The sequence below is a fragment of the Ornithorhynchus anatinus genome, chromosome 14 (genome assembly GCF_004115215.2).
Source record: "Ornithorhynchus anatinus isolate Pmale09 chromosome 14, mOrnAna1.pri.v4, whole genome shotgun sequence".
NCBI classification, from domain to species: domain Eukaryota; kingdom Metazoa; phylum Chordata; class Mammalia; order Monotremata; family Ornithorhynchidae; genus Ornithorhynchus; species Ornithorhynchus anatinus.
In genome coordinates, this window is record NC_041741.1 from 9,963,195 (window position 1) to 9,989,532 (window position 26,338).

The following is a 26,338-nucleotide window of genomic DNA, read 5'->3' on the forward strand; positions in this document are numbered from 1 at the left end:
TATTAATTTGCAGCCAGTATAAAAAAATCCCTTGCTTTTTCTCTGGCACTTCATCCTGTCTAATGATCCTCTTGAATTCATACTAACATGTCTATTCTCAGTCACCACTTCCTCGTCACCTTTGAAAAGTCCCCTATCTATTCTACTTAATTTGTGACTAGATCCCCAATAGGTTTAAGGAATTAACTTTGTGACCCACCCAACTGGAATTCATTCATTACTTTTTTCAATATACTATCTTGAACCATAGCTCCTGAAAAAAAAAAAAACTTTCACATTTTATCTGTCGCTGCAATTTGTGAGGTTTCCAATTCAGGCCCCAAGATAACATGCTATTCATCACATGCTGGAGAAAATGTGTCTGCAATAATTAATGATCTTCTTGGAGCATAAAATAGCTTCATATCATATGACTAGATATTTTAAAATAGGCTTTTCTTCATGAAGATGTGGCTTTTTTTTCTAAAAAAAAAAAATGTTTCTGGGAACTTAAAATCAGTTTTTGGAAGGAATGATCTTCTAATTAAAAATATGTAACTTTTGTTTATAAAGGAAATGGTAAAGCCTCTTTCTCTTTTCAAGCATAATACCTTTCTGTTGTTGTCGGTAAACTAAGATAAGTTTGCCACTCTTAGATTTTTACGCAAATAATGTCTCTTTTCCTTGTCTTAAAGTGTCCTCTGAGATTTTGGTTTCTCTATTATCCTCAAATTATACTGTGAAAGTTCCTTTAATCAATAATTTCATCCTGCCTACTTCTTTCTGATAAGATTTCTCCCTTCATCTCTTCACAGTTTTTAAAAAGACTTTAAATACCTAATTTAATAATGTTAGTATTTGTTAAGCGCTTACTATGTGCAGAGCACTGTTTCTTATGTCATACTTAGAAAATACTTCCCAACCAAGATAATGTATGCAGTGTTTTCTGTAATCCTGCCCTGCTTTTTTGTTGCACTAATTCCTCCAGTTTCTATGCTGTTGGGTTCCTCTTATATTTTTCCCATAATATAAACAATTCATTTATTTGAACATGTATTATAATTATGTAGTCTTTCTTTAATTCAGTGTTATAGTCAGTTGTCAATTACCTCTTTATATCTACTTTCATCATTAACACTTCCTTCCTATGATAAATTAACTTATAATTACTTCAAAAATTAAACATTTTCTAAACAAGCTAACTGGCATTCCAGAGCCTATCAGAAAGAAGGCAAGCACTAGTGGAAGAGATAACATTCAAAGGAAAATTCCAGGTACTGACTATGCAGATGCATGAAAGCAGTCACAAACAAAGAAAATTATCCTTCAGGAGGAAAATTATTACACTCTACCATATGGGCAATGCTATGGAATTTCAGAAAGAAAATATTCCAGATCCAAAATGTTTGACATTAAAATAATTTGAACCCTACTATTATATAAAAAGTCTATATTTAATTACCTACTGAATTCAAAGAGTGGTTAGGGTAAAGTGTTCATTAAACAGTCTTATTAAATTTATAATCCCATATTTTATTTGGATGTGGGTGGGTTTTTATATTTCTAAAGAGGTCATTATACATGCATTTGCATTTCTTAATATAAATTATTATTATTATCATCATTGTCCCATCACTAAAGGAATCCCTGCTGGAGAATTGTCACCTTTAGAAAATATACCTTTCATAAATATTGAATAGCACTATGTACTTGTAGGTGCCAGTTTTCGAAACAAGAAAATTCAGTAATTTTCACTCCTCATTTATTGTGCTCTATATAAATTAAACCTATAATTATTTTTGCATAAACATCGAAGTCATTTTTCTGCCTTCAAAAATTTGCTAAGAGGGTGATTCATGTTTTTGGAAGCTGTCATTTATAAGGTTTACAATTATTAGTATGCTGAAAAAAGCAAGACAAATGTTGGGGCTCTTAATGGCATTATATTAAGAATTTAAGCATATACAATATATGGAAATTGCAATTATTCAAAAAGCTCAAGAGAGAATAGTATAAATGAAAATTTTCAGGTATAAAAAGCCATATTTACCAAAGGATGTTATAAATTATACAGGTCAAGGATAACACAGAATGAGAGAGGAAAAGAGAGAGGATGAGGGAGGACTTTCATTTTCAAAGACAACACAGTTAATGGTGAGGGCCATACTGTGTGTTTGACTCTGGCTCAAAAGACCTTTGCAGGTCTGACATCCCATTCTTCTCCATGAAAAGATTATATTGATGAGAAACACATGACTCTGTGGAAAGAGCACAGGCCTGGGAGTTAGGAGATCTGGGTTCTAATCCCAGACCTCTCACTTGCCTGCTGTGTGACCTGGGGCAAGTTACATAATGTTTCTGTGCCTCGGTTTCCTCATCTGTAAAATTGGTATGAAATATCTGGTCTCCCTCCCCCTTAGTCTGTGAATGTCTCTGTCTGGGATGAGGACAGTGTCTGATTGGATTGGATTGGATTCCCACTGCTTAATTCAGTGCTTGGCAGGTAGCCTTACTCTAGAAGAAGGTGATTGTCATTATGAAATTTGGAAGAAAGAGAGACAGAATAAGGCAGAACTGGACTCGTTCCCTTCCTTTATTTGAAATCCAGAGGTACTGACCAGCCCCACCTCACATATGCTCCCACATCATCTTTCCCTTAGGGGAGGAGAAGTCCCCATCCGTCCACTAACCCAAGCCAAGTCATTAGTGCTTGGAACAAATGGAACTCAGCCTCCTTATTAACTACTTCATACCGCTGGCCAAATATGAAATGAATGTAAACTACCATGATTAATTGCTTATGTTTTCCCCTAACAGTATAATTGAGAAATAAAGTGAACCAATAATATGAATATAATTCTGATGTAACATTCACAAACAGTGTGAGCTTCACAACACTGCTTGAATCTGCTTCAGTCTCACCCGTTCCCCATGCCAAGTTCCATATCCGAATCCTGGAAACAGAATATACCTGGCTAGTGTAGAAACTTCCTCTTTTCCCAGGTACCAACCTCCATCAACATCCAAAATACTTTAATCTATTTTTTTGCCATTTCAGTCTGTTCAGAGCTCTGCATTTGTCTCTCATGCCCCTCTGGACTAATACAAACCTGTCTTCTTTTCTTTCCAACCCTTTGTCTCAGCTGGTATTTATACTAACTTTTCCTATGCAACTAAGCTGACGCATGAAAAGGAACTCTTCTTAGGTTAAATAAATGCCAGTTGAAAATAATTATCAACACTTTTTATTTGGTAAAAAAACCATTTCAGATTTCAAAAATTTCAAGCTGATGCTAGTGTTTATTTTTACATACAATAATATTACTCTTATCCAGTGTTACCGAGTAATATAAATAAACTCTTCCTCTATACTGTAACTCCATGTGGGCAGAGAACATATCTATCAAATTCTGTTGTACCCTCCCAAGTACTTAGCACAGTACTCTGTAAACAGTAAGTGCTAGGTAAATATAGTTGATTGAGGTGAATAGCTAAACTGCTGCTAGACATCTCAGCCAACTTTGGGTCTACAGAACAATGGTGAAACAGTCTTGCTTAATTTAGTGTATTGGACCCCAGCACCAATCCAAAACTTTGCAATATTCAACTCTTGGTTTGGAAGTTCATTTCTGGAGGAAGAAGAAAGATGAGAATTCAGATTCTTTATGAGTGAAGTGAAAGGGAATATTTGTGGTAAGGTGGTTTTTTACTATTCATCACCTAAATGTGCTACCTCTACTTAAGTAAAACAGGACAAAAGAGAATTGATCTGTAAATCATTACCGATCCATTTTGGTTGTACAGATGTTAAGCAAACAAAAATAAATTTTATGTGGTGGTGGGTTTTTTTGTCCTACAGACTTGGGGCTGAGATTATCCCTCATCATCATCATCATGCCTACTCAAAATCTGGTTGCCTTTTAAGAGAGATTGGTACTTCATCACTTTTGTGGGTAAAGGAGCAATATGCAGGAAAGATTTGGTGATTCAGGTGAAGGGTTAGGTCGGAAAGTTTTGCTGCTTCTCTTTTATGTGAGTCATCATCTTACTCCAATACAATGTGCTAGAGTTGAAATCAAGATTTGGGTATTTCTGGACTTCTAAAATCCTTTCTGCCATGTCTTAGGGCTTTTCCCTGCTGGCCATAAGACCTCCCGAGTCAAAGTCACCCACAAGGTGGTGACAGAGCAGAAGCTCAACCGTGACTCCCCTGTGTTTCTGTCACCTCTCTGAGTTATTAATTGCCTCCTGCTCCAGCTGTGGATCCCACCCCAACTAATGAAGGACATGGGGGTCACTTCAATGTAGGCCTTCCACTGTTCCTAGGGCAGCCAATGGGATGGATGCTCCGGCAGAGACCTCAAGCTTACCAAACAAGGCACATTACGTCCAGCTGATCCCAGGATCAGCAACCTTTTAAATTAGAGGGATTTTAGAGCTTTCAAGGCCCTATTTCATTTTCTTCTCCAATATACGTATGAAGGGAGGACAGAGTGGGAGCTCCAGTTCCTTGCAGGGAATTGCAAACAGTAATTCAAAAGGCATTCACCCCATGGGGGGAAAGTAGGAACTTCTAACAAATATAACCCATCTGAAAGACAAACAGTCATCACACCACCTAAGATCTATTCAGCCCTCCTAATTGCAATGGGTCAAAGGGCCGTTGGCTATCCTTATGAATTTGTCACCATCCCTTCCTTCATTTCTCAAAAGAGAAAGCAAGGAAAACAACCTCAGTAGTCTGTGTTTTATGCCAGACCAGGCGATGGAAGTGGGAAGAACTTAGAATGTAATAATTATTGCAAGCCTGCCAGGATGTTGAAATGATAAATGAATTTTAAGTTTAGTGAATTTTTTGCCACATAAACCAGGAGAGGGCTATGGATTGCCTAGTGAGCAATTATTTGATGTTATTTTATCAATGTTCAGTCCAATACAAAACCATCCAACATTAGCCTAGGGCCTAGAGAGGTGCCCAGAAACTCCTGAGACCTGAAAGAACTGAATTTCTTGTCTCTCTTAGTCCCTCCATTCACCTCTTCCCTGCCTCCACATCTAATCCTAGTTTCCTGGACATCAACCTTTTCTGCTCCTTCCTCTACCCCTCTCACACACCAAGGCAGCCATCATCCTACTCTACTGAGCAGGACTCTACTAACCAAACATGGGTCTGGGAAGAAGACTTGAGTTCAAATACTAACACTGCCACCTGCCTGCTATGAGACATTGGGTAAGTTATTTAACATCTGTGTGCCTCAGTTTCTTCCTCATCTGAAAAATGAGGATTAAATGCCTCTTCTCCCTTCCCCTTAGACTAACTCCATGTGGGACAGGGACTATGCCTGACTTGTTTATTTTGTATTTACCCCAGTGTTTAATCCAAAACCACAATTATATTTTTAACATAATCATAGCAGTCTCCCTGTGAACTAGAAAGCACCAAGTTTTCCTGTGAGTTTTACAAATTCCTTGATGAGTTTTTGTTGTTTTATCTTCCCTGCAATCCAGCTTTTCCACCCTATCCCCTTAAAGGATCCCTGAATAGAGAACAATAGGATCCTCATTGGACAAAGGAGTGAAATCTGCTCCATCCTTTTCTGCAACAGCAAAGGTGTTCTTTTATATTGTGCCTGCAACAGGCAAACCTCCCAGCATAAATGCAAGGAAGCAGAGGATACACTATCGGCTCTTTCCTGGCTTTTGCAGACCCGGCCTCATTTCTGATCCAACAAATGTGGATTATTAACTAGTGATTCTTTTTGGTCACTATTTTGCACTGCTCACCTGGAGAACACCTGCTTGAATTTGGGATGGATGAGAGGAGTTTGTGTGATATGTGCAGGGCATTGTTAGCCCAGACTATTGCCGCCAACCTACTTGGAATTCGGAACTATTTTCAGGCCACCAAGAGTGGCACTGGCCATGAAAATGAGGTGGAGTAGTGGAAATGAGAGGAAGTGTTGCCAAGTGGGAAAGGCATGAGCCTGGGAACCAGGAGACCCAGGTTCTAATTCTTCTCCGACCACTGGCCTGCTGTACATCTTTGAGAAACTTACTTGGCCTCTCTGTGCCTAAGTGTCTTCATCTGTAAATTGGAGATGAGATACCCACTCTCCCTCTCTCTTAAAGTGAGAGCCCCACCTGGGACAGGGATGTTGTCTGATCTGCCTATTTTTCAACTACCCAAATAATAATAATAATAATGGTGTTTATTAAGCGCTTACTATGTGCCAGGAACGGTTCTAAGCTCTGGGGTAGATACAAGATAATCGGGTTGGACAGAGTCCCTGTCCCACATACAGCTCACAGTCTTAATCCTCATTTTACAGGTGAGGGAACTGAGGCACAAAGAAATTAAGACTTGCACCACATAGCAGGCGAGAGGTGGAACCAAGATTAGAACCCATGTCCTTCTGACTCCCAGGCCTGTGCTCTTTACATTAGGCCATGACGCTTCTGCCTGGCAAATAGAGCAGTGTTCTTTTCTGCTCCATGATGGGCTATGAGAGCCTCCAAATAGGGCTAAAAAGGCCAGAAAATTTTCCCAAATTATATTTTTCTGAAAAATAGAGTGAGCCAGGCCATCGATTATTTTGAAAGTTGTCAGAACTTTATTACCTGCTTTCATGTAATTACCCAATATCTACATAGCCCATTTTATCATTTTCCAATTGAAAGGAGAAGGGAATGGTACCAGAAACAAATTAATCTCCCCTAAATTTCTGGCACTTCCACAAAGAACTCATTCCCTTTTGATCACATTCCCGTCCATAAATGTAACAGAAACCTAAAAGTCCTAGAAAATGACAACTTAGCATTAGAGGGATATAGAGAAAGATGGTCAGAGTTAGAATACTAGAGCTTTTTTAGAGAAGCAATCGTAAGGGAAGATGATAGAAATACATCAGATAATGACTGAATAGAGGTTACTATTGCAATACCCTTTTCTATAGAACAAGGATACATTGCAGAAGCAACTAGCTCAGAAAGTTTCCAAAATGAATGAGACATCTCTCTGAATAAAAATGATCTCTGCAGTTATGCTAGCTAGAAGAAAATTTATGAAGACTATCAATTCTCAGCTCCAAACTTGCACTTAAAGTATATTGCACTTTTCACCCAATGATCTCAAAGTGCTGTATAAATCAGCGTTACGTGTAGGAGAGAAGTTAAGGGGCTTGCCAAAGTCAGAGAGTCAGTTCGGTCCATAGATCGATGAGGGCATCTGGTTCCCAGGCTCATGGGGTCGAGTCCAAGGTCGGTTGTCCAGGACCACGCCTTCCAGGAATCACACATGTAAAACCCTCCAACGCTCATTCATTGGGGAGCAGTCAGCTTGGGAAAACCAGTGTAAAGCAGGATGTCTTGCAACCTAAGTCCTGTAAGTGCTTTGAGCTCCAGCGCAGAAAGGTGGAACTGAAATTCAAAAATTTCTATAAAAATGGCTTGAAGGTAATTATCTGTATTTCCCTCAAAGTGAGGTTACCAATATACCAGCTGCCCCCTCATCTAACCCACCTTTTTCTACTGGCTTTTTATCCCTTTAGTCAAAATGATGTAAGAAATCCTTTTTTTTCCAACATCTCCAAACAGATCCCTTTAACGACAAAATTCAAAAGGAAAATACGAAACAGAAGACTACTCTCCTTTAAGCTTGATTTTTAAAAAATTTTTAGTGGTCTAGATGTGTAAGCTCCTTGCTTGTTTTGGACTTCCCAAACACTTAGTACAGAGCATTGTACTCACCTGATGGGTGCTCAATAAATGCTATCACTGTTACTTCTGCTGCTACTAACGGAACCACTGACTGCTTTTGGGTCCTGCACCCTTGGTTATTTTCATGGGTAACGACCACCTTCTAGCGATCTGGCCTGAAGCTTAACCGAACAAATTGCATAAAGAAAGAGGAAGATGGAGGCGTGGGGGAAGGAGAAGTGATCACAGCCGTAACAATCAGATTTTTCAATTCCAACATTTCATTCTTTTCATTCCCTTCTAGCTCTCATTTCTTCTCTTTCTAATTCTCATTTTACAATTCATCTCTTTCTTCTGGGGCAGGATTATTCATTCATCCATCCTTCTGAACGATGTCCATCATCAGGGCATCTAGCCTTTCGGAGGAACGGACCATCCCAGATGAGAGGAAGGTGGGTGGGGAAAAGATGAGGAAGGTGAGATGGGTTTTAAGGGGTTGATTTCGAGACTGCAACCAAGCAGTCAAAAGTAGCTTTTGTTTCTGAGACAAAATGGTCACAGGTAATGAATAGGAAAATATATGGGGGATAGTATTTTAACATAATCCTTAAATGGCTTTTGGGCATGTATGGAAACAAGCCTGAAGGAAACCATGGCTATTTTCAAACCCGCCTCGGGAAAACTTACACACAGCTCAAATTCTCTTCAGCAACATAGCTTAATGCCATCTTTGAAGTCTCCCACCCCCTCAGTAATTACGGGAACAGTGTCCAAATCAGTTTCACTTTTTTTTTATTATTTTCCTTTTACTATCAAGTTTCAGGCTACTTGTTTCGATCTTGTAGCGAAACAATTTTCTGATTGTCTGTCACCTGGTCACACCCTTACGTGCCCTGTTCTTTAACACTTTTTCAAACTCCTTGTACACAACAAAATCAAAGCATGAAAAAGAAAAAAAGAAGTCAAGTAACAATACATTTGGTCTTACTTTATACAGCTCCAATTTGAGACTTAGGGACATCATTCAATCCATTTTGAGATTTTCTTCCCTTATAAATCCATTTTCCCCAAACCATCTTTTCGTTCGAAGGGAAGGACTGAGAATACTCGTCCCCGTCCTGATGTGTTTAAGCAACGAGGCGCCCCAAAATAGTAGGAAGCACCATCCCAGGAATAAGAGCTTGGCTAAGCAGCTCCATCAGAGGTGGGTTTGATGTTGCATGGGAACACTCTGGGGACTCCCAGAAATGGATCAAGCCATAGGCTGAGTGTCATTCATCCATTGCACTGCCTATTGGGTTCATGGCTCCATTTAAATGAAACAACAGCACACAATGGTCCATTTTCCCTTTGCACATACTATTTTCCAATTTGGAGAGGTATCATGGATCCAGTCCTCCACCGGGGGCTACCACTCAGCAGGCAATTCCAGAATCACATTTAATAACAAACTCAGGAAACCCAGTGGCCATAGAAAAGCTCTCTTGCATTGTTATCAGTTTTAGTACCTCAGGGATATTAATCCATCACTTCATCCATTATGCCTCCACGCGGCTTCCGTGTAGGCTAAGAACGATGCGGACTCCTGCTAAAGCAATACCGTGAGATTAGCGACACAATTACTTTTGGTGTGGGTTGGGAATTTTCTGAACCTGCAGAAATAACTACAATCTGGTTTGGGAACACCTTCTTTTCTGTTTCCTTTTGAGATTCTTCTATAACCGTGATTAGTAATAGGAATCTAGTCTTCGGCTAGAAAAGTTATTGTGTGTGAAAAAATTAAATAGCATCATCCGCTTTGGAATAAATAAAAAGCCGAGCTAAAAGCTTCATCGGCTGCTCCCAGCAATCGCTTGAGAAGTATATCTGGCAACATGGGCCGAAAACATTCTTTTCTGCTCCTTTGTTTGGGTCTGCTTCAGCAAAACACCGCAGTATCCATACCTTCGACTTATGAAGTCAGCGAATGCTAAAGACAGTGAGGGCCAGCCATTTTCTTCTCCTCTAAGAGGTGTATTAAAATATCAGCCGTCCCTCCAACTGGTGTATAAAAAGCATTGACAGTTTGATGTGAGGCAGCCGAGCATTTTCAATTAGCCAAAGATGAATGACAGTTTGAGAGGTGGAGTTAAGCTGCCTTCTACCTAGCTGTTCCCAACTAGTCTTGAAATAAACTAGGGGTGTGTTTTTTATGTTTCTCGGATGCAGAGACTCTGAGTCTAACAAAGATTTCCACTGAAAGCCGTTTTGGCCTTAGATGAATGGTAATAGGGAGAGAGAAGCAGGCAGTTTTCTTTGTTCCAGCTCCCTTCACCCTTCCACAGAAGCGGAGCGCCATCTACTGCCCCCGGCCCGAGGAATCACAAACACAAAAGCCCTGCAGAGCTCAATTTGAGGGCTCTGACCCCCTATGCCTCACTCTGGAGGGGAAAAAAGAACCGTTTTGACCTGCCTGGGCACGGAGGGCAGGCTTCTGAAAGTTCCTTCCAGCTCTGGAAGAAGTTAACACCAAGGGGAGGTGGATCTTTAGGACCAGTGGTTCACCACCAATCCGGTAGCGGTTGTTAGGAGCCAAACGTGTGCTCGGTGACCCCAGACGCAAAGAAAAAGGTTTTGATTCAGGAAAACTCCCATCAAGGCCAATGGTAAAAAGCACCTTTTTTAGGGCAGTAGATGAAAGTCGGACCTCGGTACTGCTCCTCTTCGGTAGATGAGTCAAAGACGTCACTTTCTAATACGGGTGCTTCTCCCTTTTCCTAAACCCTTTGATCTTACACATAAGACCCAGCTAATTATTTCAGGACTCAAAGCATGGGCTCTTCACTACCTTCATGTATTGCCTCTAGAACAATCATCCTTCTTGGGCTGAAATGACTAGCACTTAATGCAATATTCCGGATGAAAGCTAACAAGTGCTGGAATAATATTTCCCTTTGTTTGGTGTCATCCTTTTGCAGATAGTCAGATCTGGTTTGACATTCCAACTGTTGTTTTGTGCATTTTCTTGACAGTTTCAGTATTCTTGGACAATTCCAGCCTCTATGTTCCCTGGTACATTAGGCAATTGTCTTTTCACTTCTCAGAGGTGTTTGGAAAGGAATAGTAAGAGGGAAATTGGGCAATAATTAACTGGAGGGTGAGGGGGGATTTTTTTACTTTTTTTTTTTTAGCACTGGGGCTACATGGGCGTGACTGAAATCAGTAGAGAAGTAAACATTAGAGAGTGGACAGTTGAGAAGGGCAGATGAAGAGACGGGACAAGCATTGTAATTAAGTATGAAGGGATGAGATGCGAGGCTTGGTGGAGAGGGTAGATTTTTAAGAGGAAGGATTCTCTGCTACCTCAAGAATGATTGGATATATGGCCTCCTGGGTTGAAACTTACTTAATATTTGCTAATTTACCTAAATGGTTGAAAACACATGGATATTTCAGCAGGATAGAAAGCATGCTGCAATGGTGAATACATAATTGTAGAATGCATTTCCTTACCACGACCCTGGTGCCCCACAGACTTCCAGGTCTTTTTTTCCAAGTGCCTTTCCAAAGCAATCTTCCCTGGGAAAAGATGAAACTGAAGGACCCACTTTAAGAAACAAAATCCATTCTTCTGATGGGTTTGTCACCCTATCATTCTGGTGACAAATTCTGTAATAATAAAGTCAGCCATAAATTTGGGGTTGGCAAATTGTGAACCTATTTATTTTGTGGGGATGCATTTCCAAGCCATAAATATAGACAGGCAGGACAGTGAGGACTGTGTTTCATGATAATGATTTATAGGGGTTTCCTAGGAAGAACAGACTAAGACTGAAAGTCAGCCTTCACAGCTTCCTAAGGAAAATGCCCACTCTAAACAGAAGACTGGAAAAAAATAGATCAAAAATCTATTCCTTCTCTAATGTTACCCATCAAGATATTGAGGAGGAAGCCAACTTCAATATTTAAAATGCACCTTTGGAGAGAGATGGTAAGAAGAGATTTGTATGTTAAATTTCTATAGTCTTACCCAGACCCTTGCCCAGCAAGCGTTTCGGTAATTTTGGCCAAAGTGGGAATCTTTGCCTCAATTTTCTGGATCTTTTCTTCAACCCCCTGCTTCTCTTGGTGAAACAGATCTTAATGTGATTCACCCAGGAGAACTCCTGATGGCTTCACCCTTGTCTGTTGCTGTTGTTTCCCATCCATCTGCAGCTGTAGCTCAATGCTTGAAAGGGTGCTTCACCATTTCCTTATTTTTTGTCTGATCCCCCGGCTTATGGGTACCTTATTCCAGCTCACTATACGACATCATGCTGTCATGCAAGCTCTGCACACGGGAAGTGCTCAATAAATATGCAATTGATTAAAAGCCACTGGACAACTCTCACAGTCCATTGAGGAGGAAGAGTTATGTGGTGAAAGATAGTTTATCTCCAGATTCAGGTTCTTCTTTGCATCCCTAAGCAAGGGAGCATAGAGTGAGTTGAGGAAGATTGGACTTGCTACACAAGCCATCTGAACTCTAATGGTGATGCGGTAACCCTGACTCTTCCGACTATATTGCTGTTTAGTGTCTAAAGGTCTTGGTGCACTTCTCCAGGCAACCACGTTTGCTTAGCAGGTGCCAATCAACCAGCCAATGAATAGTAGCTATGGAGTGCCCACTCTATGCGCAGCACTGTCCTAAGCTCTTGGGAGAGTACAATAGAATGCATAGATATGACCCTTGTCCTTAGAGCTTCAATACGGTGATGGTGTTCAGTAGTACTGTAAGATCTACAAATACAAGACTCCCTGAAAGTGTCAGGTCCTCTGGGGAGAGTGTTAACTCTCTCAGACCAATAGGGGACCATCAAGGGCATTTGTATGTATCGTACCTATAATGCTGCGGCACATTAAATGGTCTATGAAAGTCCTTCTGTTGGTCCAGGCAAAAGAGTCCTGCTGACAGAATCAGGAGAGCCGGATTCTAGTCCCAGTTTGTGTACTAAAGCTGTACCATCAGTGATGATGGTTTCTGATTGAAGAACTGTTCCAGCCGGAATCCTGATAAGTTCACGCCGGCAAGGTAACCGATTTCATGTCGTGGCACTAAGACACAGCACGGGCCCTGTGCAGCAGTTGCCTCAGCCATAAGTGGATTCTGCAGTGTGTGAAGTCAAGGTCCTCAGAGCTTTCCGACTTCAAGCTTATTTGTCAGACTTGAATCATTCCCCAGTCTATAGTCTATGACTGTGGGGACTTCGGAGCACACTGTGGAGGGATGCGATGCTGTAATAAATCCAGGCACAGGCAACCTTCGATTCTCCGTTTGAGCCCTCGGGGGTGGAGACCCTTTAGCTGCAACCTCCTAACTGGCCCAAGAGAATTACTTATAAGGCTAATAGCTCGCAAGGTGCTGAAGCTAATGATAGTTATAAATCAAAGAAGATATGTGACACCATTACCCAAGTCCTTGAAAGGCCTCATTTCTGGAGTGTCTGTGTCAATGCCCATTCTCTGGTATCGGTCATCCAGCTTTAGAAAGGACTTTTAAAAAATGTTAGAACATTTCAAGGAAGTGGATTAACTAATTCAAAATGGAGAAAATTGGTCTTGTAGGAAAGTCTTCCAGGAACTAATTATGCTCTTCCTAGTAAGAAGACTTGAGAAGATCTAATTTTAGCCTACACAGATCTAAGACGGTCCCAGAGGGATCTGAGAAACCATCTGTACCTGATCCACAGAAAAGAAGAGGATGAAGGATATGAATTTAGAATGAGTGAAGAGAGGATCATTAGATGTAAGTTGGTGATAACATCTGAAAAAAGTAGGTCATTCATTCATTCATTCAGTCATATTTATTGAGCGCTAACAGTGTGCAGAACACTGTTCTAAGCACTTGAAATGTACAGTTTGGCAACAGATAGAGACAATCCCTGCCCAACTGTGGGCTCACAGTCTAAATGAAGCAAACACCTATGAGGGGCTAAGGATGAATAAATAGTTATATATTATACAAAGAGGTCTGGGTTCTAATCTCAACTCTGCCCACTGCCTGTTGTGTGGCTTCATGTGAGAGACAACTTCTCGGTGCCTCAGTTTCCTCATCTGCTAAATAGGGATTAAATACCTCTTCTCCCTCCCACCTTAGATTGTGAACCCTATGCGGGACAAGGAGTGTGCCTGATCTGATCATTACTATATTTACCCCAGCATTTGACATACAGAATACACTCAGTAAATAGCATAATTATTGTTTATTAATAAATGATATGATACATAATAATCCTATGTTATTGGAATAATCGCTGGCTTTATACATTTCCTCTTCCGAAAAGGAGTGGGTGAAGAACCCAGATTGTCTTGACAATAAGAATACCACAGCAGGCATGAGGAAGAGATTTCTTTGCCTTTCGGTTTCCAGTGAAGCGTGGAGAGCAAGAGAAGTCTTGTCTCCAGGAACCGAGTGGTAGATTTTTATCACCACTAGGAAACGCTCCCTTCATCCCTGGCATCAAACTCTGCAGCATTTACTTCTTCCACCTGTGCAATTCTCCTGTCTCTGGAGCAAATATTCAAGCATCTGATTTCTGCCTTTGGGGCCCTTCCACCCAGTTGTTGGAGGGAAAGGGAAAGTCAGGATACCCCCAGAAGAAATCATACAGTGGCTGTGCCAGAGCCAGACAGAATGACCTTCATGCCATCCCGGTACCTTATGCCAGGCAGTGCTGATGTCTATATTGACACCCTGCTAATTTATTCAAAAGAATCTTGTGATGCATAAATTATTTTGCCAGCCTACAATATGTTCACTAGTGCCTCTTCAGAAGGCACTCAGACAGAGTATGTTAGTAACCATAGAAAACACAGAGAAGGCTAGAATTCTTATTGTTAATTTTTACTGAAATTCTTCCTTGTTTCTGTCCTAATTTTTTTAATCAACCTAATTTATTTATTGTGTTAGTTCTATGGCTCATGCTAATTTGCATGATTGATGATAGCATTAGATAGACAGAGATATTAATATCCCTATTTTAAACTTTTTAAGAACTATTAAATTACTTATTCTGCTATCTCATCCTGATCAAATTGAAATATTTATCTTGTGTAAATACATTTGTCTGTCTGGATCAACCACTGTGTTGTCAGCACCTTGAGGGTAGGGAAAATATATCTTGCTCGACAGTTCAGCCTAGTATAGTGTTTCACCCTCAGGAGATGCTCACTAAATACCACCAAATTATTGATTGATTGATAGAGAACTGACTCCCTCAGGAAACCTCTGTCAAAAATGCCACCAGAAGCATCCTTCTCCTGTTCTCCTGGCCATTTTCAAGGTCTGTTCCAAACCTAGCTAGCTTCCCAGAAATACAAAACAGTTTGTAGAGTTAGGAAAAACGTGGTCCAAATTCAGCTCTTCAAACTGACTTTTCTAAACATCCATCCCATCCTTTCCTGGGTACCATTAATCATTAATAAGGAGGTGACCTCTGGATTTTTTCAGGACTATCTCTAAAATCCAGTAAAAAGCATCAGGGACATTTTCTTCTTGTTCCTCCTGGACAGTTCATTTGTGTATTACTTTATTTTTTTTCCTTTTAGATCCTTGCCCGCAATTCAAATTGTCCCTCCTGAATTACTTATGGCATTACTTTTTGTTGAAGCAATATTTGATTCCCCCTGTTGCTATCTTGTCTCCTAGTTGGTTTCATTCCCTCTTCTTTCATTTCCTTATCCCTATCCTAAGTACTGCACCAACTTCACCTTGATAAACAGGGAACGTTAGGGAGGAGAATCAGCACACAGCTCTCCAGAGCATCCCCCAAAATGAAAAAGCTGGGGAGCAGGATGGGGGGGACGGGGGGAGCGTTGCCAGGGGCCACCAGATTCAGCCAGTCTCTCTGCTGGGGCTGAGTTGGTTCTGACAGTAAAAAAACCCCAGCCCAGCAGCCCTGTGAAGCGCTATCCCCTTCTCTGCTCACGTTGAGTGGGTACTGATTTTTCATTTCATACTTCATTTGCACCTTGCCGAGTGATGCCCCAGAAATGGCAGGCCCTTCCATCCCCTCCCTCTTATGGAGTAGTGCTTTATGTGGAGAGTCATCACCTATGCCGTTCCTCAGGGGCTCAGCCTAATCCTGGTTTCAGGGTTCATAACTATCTTCTCTTTGCAGCCCTGCCAAGGTGGTAAAGAAAAAACACTTTATGACTTGATTAATGGCAGTTTCAAAGCATAAAGTTGCCGGTAAAAGCAATCCCCCTAATTTTTAATTATATCAGCTCACCTAAAACTGAGCTTTTCATCAAAAGCTCTTCCTCAGGGAAGGATAATGTCAGATAAACATGGGGAGCCAATTAATAGAAACTTTTTGCAAGAATAATGCGTGAGAGTGTGTGTGTGTGTGTGTGTGTGTGTGAGAGAGAGAGAGAGAGAGAGAGAGAGAGACATACAGGATTCATCTTCTATCACAAATAATGTTTGAATTCAGAATTTTCAGAGATTCTAATTGGTTTCAAAAGCATCACTGTTAATATTCCCAGCGACTGTCCTGATTATGTAATTTAATCAGTCAACAGTATTTACTGAATACCTACTGTTTGCAGAGCACTGTAATAAGCATACTTTCCAAGCGCTTAGCACAATGTTCTGCACACAGGAAGCACTCAATAAATACAACTGAATAAATGAACTTGGGAGAGGGTCAGAGAAAGCCCACAAGGAGGTCACGATCTAGTGGGGGAATAGACAAAATGAATTACATAAGAGGAGGAAGTATTCAAATAGTTGAATAGGTGAACTGATGTGTTCGAAAGTGCAAGTAGTGAGAGTCAAAGTTCTAAGCACTTACGTACATATCCATTGTTTATATGAATAGCGGTCTCCCCCTCTAGACTGTAAGCTCACTGTGGGCAGGGAATGTTCTTCATATTTTTGTGCTGCACTCTCCCAAACACTTAGATCAGAGCAAACATTACCGTATTTATTGAGTACGCAGTTAGGGCTCAATAAATACGACTGATTGATCTAAGGAGAAGTAAGGAGATGATGCTAGGGAGGAGTTCACTTCAGGGAAAGAAAAAAATAGAATTGTGGAAAGACTTCTAGAGTAGGTGGGAATTCGGAGGGGTCACAAAGATGGGGAGGGTTGTGGTCTGATGGGCTGGAAGTGGGAGGTAGTTTCAGGAAGGGGGAAGGGTATGAGGTAGAGGTGAAAGGGTTGACAACAGGACACAGTGAGCTTAAGAGAAACAGAAAGTGAGAGGCAGGGTGTAGCAGACGAAGACAATGGATCGATAAGAATGAGAGTTTATGGAATGCATTAAAGTTAAAGGTCGGGTGTTTCTCTTAATAATAATTGTGGTATTTTTTTAAGCAGGCAAGATGTGCCAAACACTGTACGATAATCCGATTTGAAGCAATCCCACAAGGGGCTCACAACCTAAAGGAAACAGAGAACAGGCAATTAATATGCATTTTACAGATGAGGAAACTGAGAGAGGTTAAGTGACTTGCCCAAGGTCACTTAGGCAAGTGGCAGAGTTGGTGTTAGAACCCAGCTTGCCTGAATCCCAGGCGTGTGCTTTTCCCAATGGGCCAAGGTGCTTCTCTTAGATGTGAAGATGAATAGTTAATCCTTGAAAGTTTTTGAGTGTGGAAGGCAAAGAGGATGGAAGCACCTGGGTCTGAGAGGAGAGGCTGAATCCAGGAGAAACAAGTGAAGAGGCTGATACAATAACCAAGCCAAGATATGAAGTTCAAAGCTCTGCTTTAGTGAATTTGCCAGAGAAGCTCTGCCCTGTTCTCCTGGTCTATCTCCCTCACTCCACGCCTGTCTCCCTGTCTCACCATCCTTGCAAAAAGCTGGAGCCTTGAGCGGGATGGGGGAGAGCAGGTGGTGATATGGAGAAGAGGAGGGAGGACTGAGGGGTGGCAGGGAGGGCTCCCCAACACCATTCTCTTATACTATTGCCTGCTCACCAACTGGAGAAGTGTTGTCTTCATCTCTCAGGGCACCGGGGAAGGTGAAGAGGAGTAGGTCTGAGTCTGGGGGACCCTCCTCATGCCCGTGGGGTGACGGAGGATAAGGGGTGGAAGAAGAAGCCAGGGAGAGGAGCTGTGGGAAGGACACATAGTGGGTGAGAAGCAAGACTGCCTATACATGGCACAACAAGGGAGGGAATTGAGAAGAGGGAACTTTGTTCCTCTGACAGTTGATTTTTTGATTCATTCCATGCACACACTTTCAGTTCATCTGCTCTCAACTAAACAATGCCAAATACGGATGTATTTTTCCCAAGGTAATTTTCATTCTAGGTTCCCACCCTAAACTCATCTGAAAGGTGAAACTCTTTACACTGAAGCAAGTCGACAGTTTTCTGGGAGATCCCTTGTTCTTTCATCCTTTATCTGGAGAAGGAAAGAAAGAGGTGATGCTAGAGGGAGACCTGAGGCATAGCTTCTGACACTGAAAGAATCTTCTAAGCGATAGTGTAGAATCAACTCTACATATCAGGGCTCTGAGCAAAAAAGAATTGCCAAAAATGTTATCGGAATTTCTCAGACTATCAGACAAGGCCAGATGAGACCACCAACTATTCAGTTACTATTCACCTTCTGAAAAAGACAAAGAGCTCTTGGGCAACCTACCTGTAGACCATTTTCAAAACATAGTCCAGCGAATATCTGGAACTGTCCAATAGAAGCAGGAAAAAGGAAACCCAACCTGTCCCACTTGATCTGATTATTGCAGGATCACAAATGGCTCAAGACCATAGTTTATTTAATGGAATGTATTAAGCACTTACTATGCACCAAGCACAGAATCAGAAAAATCAATACATTGAAATAGCAACCAGGACCTACTAATAATTTTACCATGATTCCCGGGGCATAAGGGATATCATTTCTTTTACCAAGAACATTTTAGGGCATTTTAAGGTTGCACTCTGTGACTTGAATATCTTCCTTAAAGCTCTTTGCAAGGTCAAGCAGGAAGGGGTAGCCTTGTGGTTCTGAGATAAAGAAGCAGCATGCTCTAGCAGAAAGAACATGAGCCTGGATGTCAGAAGACCTGGCTTCTAATCTTGCCTCTGTTAATGTTTGCTGTGTGACCTTGAGCAAGGAACTTAACCTCCTTGTCCCCCAGATGGAACAGGGACTGTGTCCAACTTGATTATCTTGAATCTATCCCAACACTTATTACAAAATAAGTGCTTAAGTTAAAAAAAAAGTCAACAGAAGGGTAGCTGGGAGCTACTAGAACTTGGAATCAAACATCCCTGCCCAGTAGGATTTCAACAAATACTGATGTGATGTTCATGATGATGGAGGTGACATGATGGACCATGGCAAAGATGATATAATCAGTTTCTTCCTCCAGATATCCCCAACAATTCTAGTATCTATGCCGGGATGAAAGAAATTTCATATCCTAATCCAGTGATCTTTTTCATGGATGCAGCTGTGACTGGAAAAGCAGATTTAAAGATCTGGCCTTTGTGGGGAATGTTAGTAGAGTTTTAGCACATCAGTACACCACATTTCAAATTTTGAAATGAAACACTCTCTAGAGAGAGGGACAGGTGAAGTTCTGAAGACAGAATTGTGTTCAAGCTGAATACCGTCACTTAGATCAGTGATAACAAATTGGCCAAAATAACAAAACAGTTGTTCAGTTATATTATCAGTATAGCATCACTTACCAAATGACACTGTTCACAAATGGTACAAAAGATCCGGATAGTGAGCAGTGATAGGGAAGTTCTATAAAAATAGATTATAATCATTTAGAAGATTATAAGGAATTTTGCAGTCACTATCAGCATTTTGAACTGCAACTAAAAGAAACATAGATGTGGAAAAATAAATTTAATGTAAGATTATTCTCACATTAAAAGTAATAAGTATCAGACATTCTTCTGGGCCCAATCTTGGCCAAAATAACAGAAAACAATGATATGTGGAGGATTAAGATCTGGTTATGAAATCCCACATTCTTCAAAATGAATGAAAAGGCTCAGGGATGAATGAAAATAACACAATGCTTCTAAGCATGGAAATAGTGATGGGAAAGATTGGAACTTCAGGAACTGAGCATATCATCAGACGGAATTCTTCACATCATTAGAATGCAGTGTTGTGTCTTTATGATAAGCTCTCTCTTGGGTCAAGAACCTAGAAGATGTCAACTCCTGCCTTTTGAAAACATATCCCAAGCAAATCATGCTTGATAGTCAAGAAATGGGATACTTGTAACGGTCTTAGAAGCAGCCTGGGCTTGTTCTAGTCTTTTCCTGAATATTGTTTCCTATGGTTATAGGAAACATTGGTGAAACTGCTCCAGAAACTGGGTGTCTTCTGTAGTAGAACTCAAAACTTGGGTTGCATTCAGAAGAAGGAAAGGACACAATACTTTCCCTGGAGGAAATTACCATCAATTTGTCCCTTTGATAGGAGTGAGGTAGGCAAAAAAGTGAAAGTGTGTGGAAGGTCAGGGGAGGGGACACCCATTTCCTTCCCGAATTTGGCTCTGCTCTGCCTTCCTCCTCGCTGTTCTATCTTGGTCCCATTCCATGATAAGCCTCTCTGTCCTCTGCTTCTCTTTCTGAAGAAGCAACGTGGCTCAGTGGAAAGAGCCGGGCTTGGGAGTCAGAAGTCAATGGTTCCAATCCCAACCCTGCTGCTTGCCAGCTGTGTGACTTTGGGCAAGTCACTTCACTTCTCTGTGCCTCAGTTGCCTCATCTGTACAATGGGGATTAAGATGGTGAACCCCACGAGGGACAACCAGATCACCTTGTATCCCCCCAGGGCTTAGAAGAGTGCTTTGCACATAGTAAGCACTTAACAAATACTGCCATTATTATTATTATTATTATTAATCTCTGGATCCCTGTGGATACCTCCTTGGACTCTGAGTTCTTGTTTATCTGGATCCCTGTCTCTGTGAATTCTTCCCCTTTCTTATCCACCACACTCCCCTCCCTAAAATGAAAAATCAGCACCCTTTGCCACAACGGCATTATCCCAGGCTTATTTAGCACAAGGTAAACAGCAGGAATTCTTCAGATAAGGGTGAATTCAGACCTCAAGGAATATACTTTGTGGCAACCCCCTTTCGTCTTTGAGCTTTGCCTGTATTTGTGTTCCCTATCCAGGCACCTGACTCGCTCCCTGGGTCAATTCCAGGCAGTTTTGCTTCAAGATTGGATTTGATCTTGCAACTCGGCCACAGGATAAAGTGAGGGAAAAAAAGAAGGAAATACAAAGGAATATACTGCCATCCAGCGACTCAACAGTAAACCACACTTACAGCTTGTGTTTCGAGACCCTCACTGATTCTTCCCGTGTAAGTTCGAACTTTTAATAAAAATAATAATAATGTTGGTATTTGTTAAGCGCTTACTATGTGCAGAGCACTGTTCTAAGCGCTGGGGCATATACAGGGTCATCAGGTTGTCCCACGTGAAGCTCACAGTTAATCCCCATTTTACGGATGAGGTCACTGAGGCACAGAGAAGTGAAGTGACTCACCCACAGTCACCCAGCTGCCAAGTGGCAGAGTCAGGATTCGAACCCATGATCTCTGACTCCCAAGCCCGGGCTCTTTCCACTCAGCCACGCTGCTTCTCTGCAAAAGGCTGATATGGAGCATCTCTAAAAAGTCTCAGATGTCTGCATTACAGGTTTAACCAAGTTCACTGGTAGGTAACTCCAAATGGCAGGCCTTATGTAGAAAGACCATATGAACTAGAAGTTAAGACTCCGTCTTCATCCAGCCTGCTCTCCCAGTAATATGGACCCAAATTCATGACATCACTGAGACATGACACCATGAGGTCATCATAGTTTTGGAATTGAGTGGCAACCCAGCACTGGCATATGACCAAGACATCCACTGATTTGGTTGAGGTGCAGAACTCTCTGATGAAGGTGGAGCTCTTCAGACCTCTTCCTCTGGGTCTATTATTTGTTACCTGGCTAAATTGCAATGTCCAGAGTAAATTTCTCATTTCAAAGGCAATAAGGATCTTAGATTATGATTGTTCTGAGGCAACGACTTTCCCATTTTGCAGTTGAGGAAAGTGAGGCACAGAGAAGTGAAGTGACTTGCCCCAGTTCACTTAGCAGGCAAGTGGAGGAAACTGAGACACAGGGGAGTGAATTGAATTGCCCAAGGTCATCCAGCAGGCAAATGGCTAAGCCAGGATTAGAACCCAGAGCCTCTGGCTCTCAGGCACATGCTTTATCCACTAGGCCATGCTACTTTCAGTCCAGATTGAATGAATGGATTAAATATCCACCATTCTGCTGCCCCTAGGAAGTGAAGGAGGGTTTATCCCTTTCAAAACCTTCACCATATCTTTACTTTTGTTGATTAAATTGATTCCCCCTAAGGCTTCATGGTTCATTATAGAGACAGTAAATGTGTTCAATATTTATATGATTCTGGAATCATGCAATGCTAAAAACATGGCCTCTCCCCTCTAGGGGTTTTCATTTTAAAATACAAAAGCAGAACGCTATTTATTTTTCCCAGTTGCTCTCAACACTGTTGCTTCTCCAAGAGTCTTAGTGGGGACTCAGAAAAATGGCACTGTGGCTGCCACTGACGCAAGTTGAGTCATACCTCACATCCTACCCTACCACTTGGGAGGTAGATGAATTCCACAACCAACAAGGACCAGACTCAATCGATCCATCTGTGATATTTACTGAGCACTTACTATGTGCAGAATACGGTACTAAGCACTTGGGAGAGTACAACAGAATTTACAGGCACATTCCCTGCCCATAAGGAGCTTACAGTCTAGAGGGGGAGAGAGACATTATTAGGAATAAAAAAGTAATTTATAATATATAATTTAAAGATATCTGCATAAGAGTTGACTGGGAGTGGGGCAATATCCAATGCCCAAAGATCGCAAATCCAAGTGCGTAGTCGATGAAGAAAGGAGAACAAGCCAGGGGGAAAGAGGGCTAAATCAGGGAAGGTCTTGCAGATGAGACGTGACCTTAATCATTCTATGAAGGCAGAGAGAGTGGTGGCCTTGTTACAAGGAGAGAGAGGGAGTTCCAGCCAAGGAGGAGGATGTGAGAAAAGGGTTGATGGCGAGATAGACAAGATCAGGGCACAGTGAGTACTCTGGCATTAGAAGAGTCGAGTGTACGGGCTGGGCTGTAGTAGATCAGTGAGGTGAGGTAGGAAGGGGTGAGCTGATTGAGTGTTTTAAAGCCAGTGGTAAGGAGTTTCTGTTTGATGAGAAAGTGGATGGGCAGCCATTGAAGATCCTTGAGGAGTGGGGAGACGTGGACTGAATGTTTTTGTTGAAAAATGATCCATGCAGCAGAATGTAGTATGGACTGGAGCGGGGAGAGACAGGAGAATGGAAGTTCACTCAATCAATAACCTTTTTTAAACACTGCACTAAGCCCTTGAGAGAGTGCAATAAAAATTAGCATACATAATCCCTACCCTCAAGGAGCTTACCATATAGACTCAGGCAGGAGCGCAATCTTTGCCAAACCCCAGAAAATCCAAGCTTCACCATCATGGGGTGCGGGAAAGAGAGTATTAATTGTTTAACCTCAGCAACTTCCCTTCTGGATCGAATCAAACGTGGTACCGGCCCCTGTGAGACCAAGTGGTGCCTGACGAGAACTGAGCTGTGTGGTCAACTGATATGGAAACCTTGATCCCTCCAGTGAAGAAATTTGCCCTAGAAGGGCTAGGTCCTAGCAAACATATTTATCATGAACTACCTCCATGATCATTTGTTTCCATAACCATTTGCCAAGCAGTGCCTTGAGCTAAAGCGGGAACTTTAATAAAGGCAATTTCAAGATTACCGTGCTTCTTCCTCCCCCAAACACTAACTTTAATACAATAATGTATATCTCCATCCCTGAGGATAGAGTATAATTTGAAAAATTACAGGTGGTATGCAACGATTTCTGCCTATCTACTTTTTTTCTATCAAATGCATCATTATTATTTTTTATAAGTAGTCTTGTTGAGATGTACTAGGATCCCATGACTTCTACACCCTGACCATATTTATGCAAAAAGGTAAGGAAGACTTAATGAAGCTCACAGCTATTTAAAGGCAATATGAGTAAAGGAACTAGAGGTCTCAAATTATCTATATTCCCCTGGCAGGTAACCTTCTAGAAGTCATTTAGTCTCTACTAAACCCATTTAATGTGTGAACAAGAGAAGCTTATCTTTCATATACAAGTCAGAAAGTCCCTATCATTCTACTAATACACATTCAGGTAATGCCCAGATCTGCAAACCATCAGGGAGGGTGTATAGTCATGATCTGATCCCCATCTTTCAGCTACAGTCTTGCTTCACCTCTTCTTGATGTGCAGGAAAGGAATTTGGAAGAAAGAATATGCAGTATCGTGTTGATTACCAGCCTGTAGAGTCTTCATGAACACCTCCCATTGTGTCAAATGACTCACACATCTGTCAGGTGTGCTACATTATAGCCCACAGAAAGCCTTTCAGTACTTGTATACCAGGCAAAATTACTTTGTCTCGGTCTGTCAATCAATGCTGATAGATGAGTTCAGAGTGTTAATGAGTAGACTCCAAAATATGTTTGTGTTTTTCCAGATCTTGGTGTCACTTCGGGAGACCCAGAGCTCAGGAAATGAGATGCAACCAGGTTGAAACGACCATATCAGAACAGAGACTGCTGCTCTTGATTCATACAAAAACAGTCCCGGCGAGATTCTCCTCTACCCATTCGAAATCTTTTCTCTGTAAGCATCATTTAACAGACTAATTTTGGTTTACTCAAAACAAATTAATTCCAAACAATTTGCAAAGACTACAACACTCCTGGGAAGTTTATTTACTGTTAGTTTTACGTTTTCCAAAGCATCACTTTTATAATAAGTGAGTTTACTCTATATTACCCAATTAATACTGTTTTAAGATGAACTAAGAGTGATGAACGTGCATGAAGCTTGCTTAGCAGGATTGTAAAACCTTTGATTCTTTCAAGATCTACAATGGACCTACAAATATCTATTGTACGTTTCCATCCCTTTCCAACTTTTCATTTAACTAATCCAGTCCTTTTTCAAATCTACTGTGAATAAAAGCACCAGGATAGTTAAGAGGAGACCCTTCACCACTCTCACCAAATACAGCACCCTCTGGATTCACAGATAATGTTCTTGGGTTTTGTAGCTTTAATTAAATAGGCTGATCAAAAATGTTGGAAAATTCTTCACCATCAAAAGTAAATGATAAGTAGGTCTATCCTAGGTTTAGAGTTTTCTTATCTTGCCTTCTCAGATAGGTTGGAGAGTCTTGTTGCACCAATTTAATTTGTGAAATCTATATGTTGTGCCAAACACTCCATAGATTTATTGTGTGATGAGAGCTATCACTCCACTACCATTTCCAACCAATCCTCAGCATCACCCAACCATTCATTCATTCAATAGTACTTATTGAGCGCTTTACTATGTGCAGAGCACTGTACTAAGCGCTTGGAATGAACAGGTCGGCAACAGATAGAGACAGTCCCTGCCGTTTGACGGGCTTACAGTCTAATCTAACCATGGTTCCTTCCTGCGGAGTTAGCTAATATTTCCCCAGATGTGGACTCAGAGCTTGTCCAGGGGACTGGTTACCAGAAATATACTTGGTCTCTTCCCAAACTGATGACTTCTCCAGAGATAAAAGAGCCTAAATATTCCCTTGGGAAGAAAGTAACCAGCTCAAGGTTGAACATTTGCTGGAAGAAGGAGCTATTCTGTTCGAGAAGGTCAAGGTTATATCTCAGAATAAGGAAAATCTTTTTTGAAGTCATCACAGCACTTAGACCTGTGATGGAGTATTTGTTAGTGATGAGGATGAAGACACTAGAAGAAACACTCAAGGCTTACTTTAGCATAATGGCCAGTTGGGCAGAATAGATAACTCAGGATTCACACAGAGGAATTGATTATAGTGCTAGTGGCTTGCACCCCCACTCGCATTCTCTAGCCCTTGCCAGTAGTGTTCCCACTGGGGTTTGAAGAACAACAAGTGAGTAAATGTGCAGGGATGAAGCACTTCGTCCATTTACCAGCTACAGCTACCCAGGCCTGGGATCAATTTGCAGTGATAACAATATGAACTGCTTTTTTCATTGTCTGAATATAAATACCCCTAGTCAATAGGAGCTTCAGAAAGTATTGCCAGAACTATTTTGCTCTCTGCTCTTATAATAAAACAATTTTAGTATTTGTGGGAATTTCCATTTTTCATATTACTGTACCTGAGCCTATCCATGATGTAAGAAGATGAAAACTGTGCCTAGTGAAAAGAGCATGAGACTGGGTTCTAATGCTGTCTCTGCCTCTTGTCTGCTGTGTGATCTTGGGCAAGTCACTTAACTTTTCTGTGATTCCACTGCCTCAGTTGAAAAATGGGTTTAAATTCTACTCCCTCTTACTTAAGTTGTGAGTCCCACTTGGGACAGGGACTGTGTCCAACCTGATTTTCATGTATCCAACCCAGAACTTAGTACAGTGCTTAGCACACAGTAAGTGCTTAAGAAGTACCATTATATAATGTAGATATATTATAACTCTCCTCAACCTTGTGCAGCTTTGAAAAAAGAGATTACCAGAAATTTGGGGAAGCTTCCTAGACTGTGAAAAATGCAACATACAAGAAACTGAAAGATGACATTATT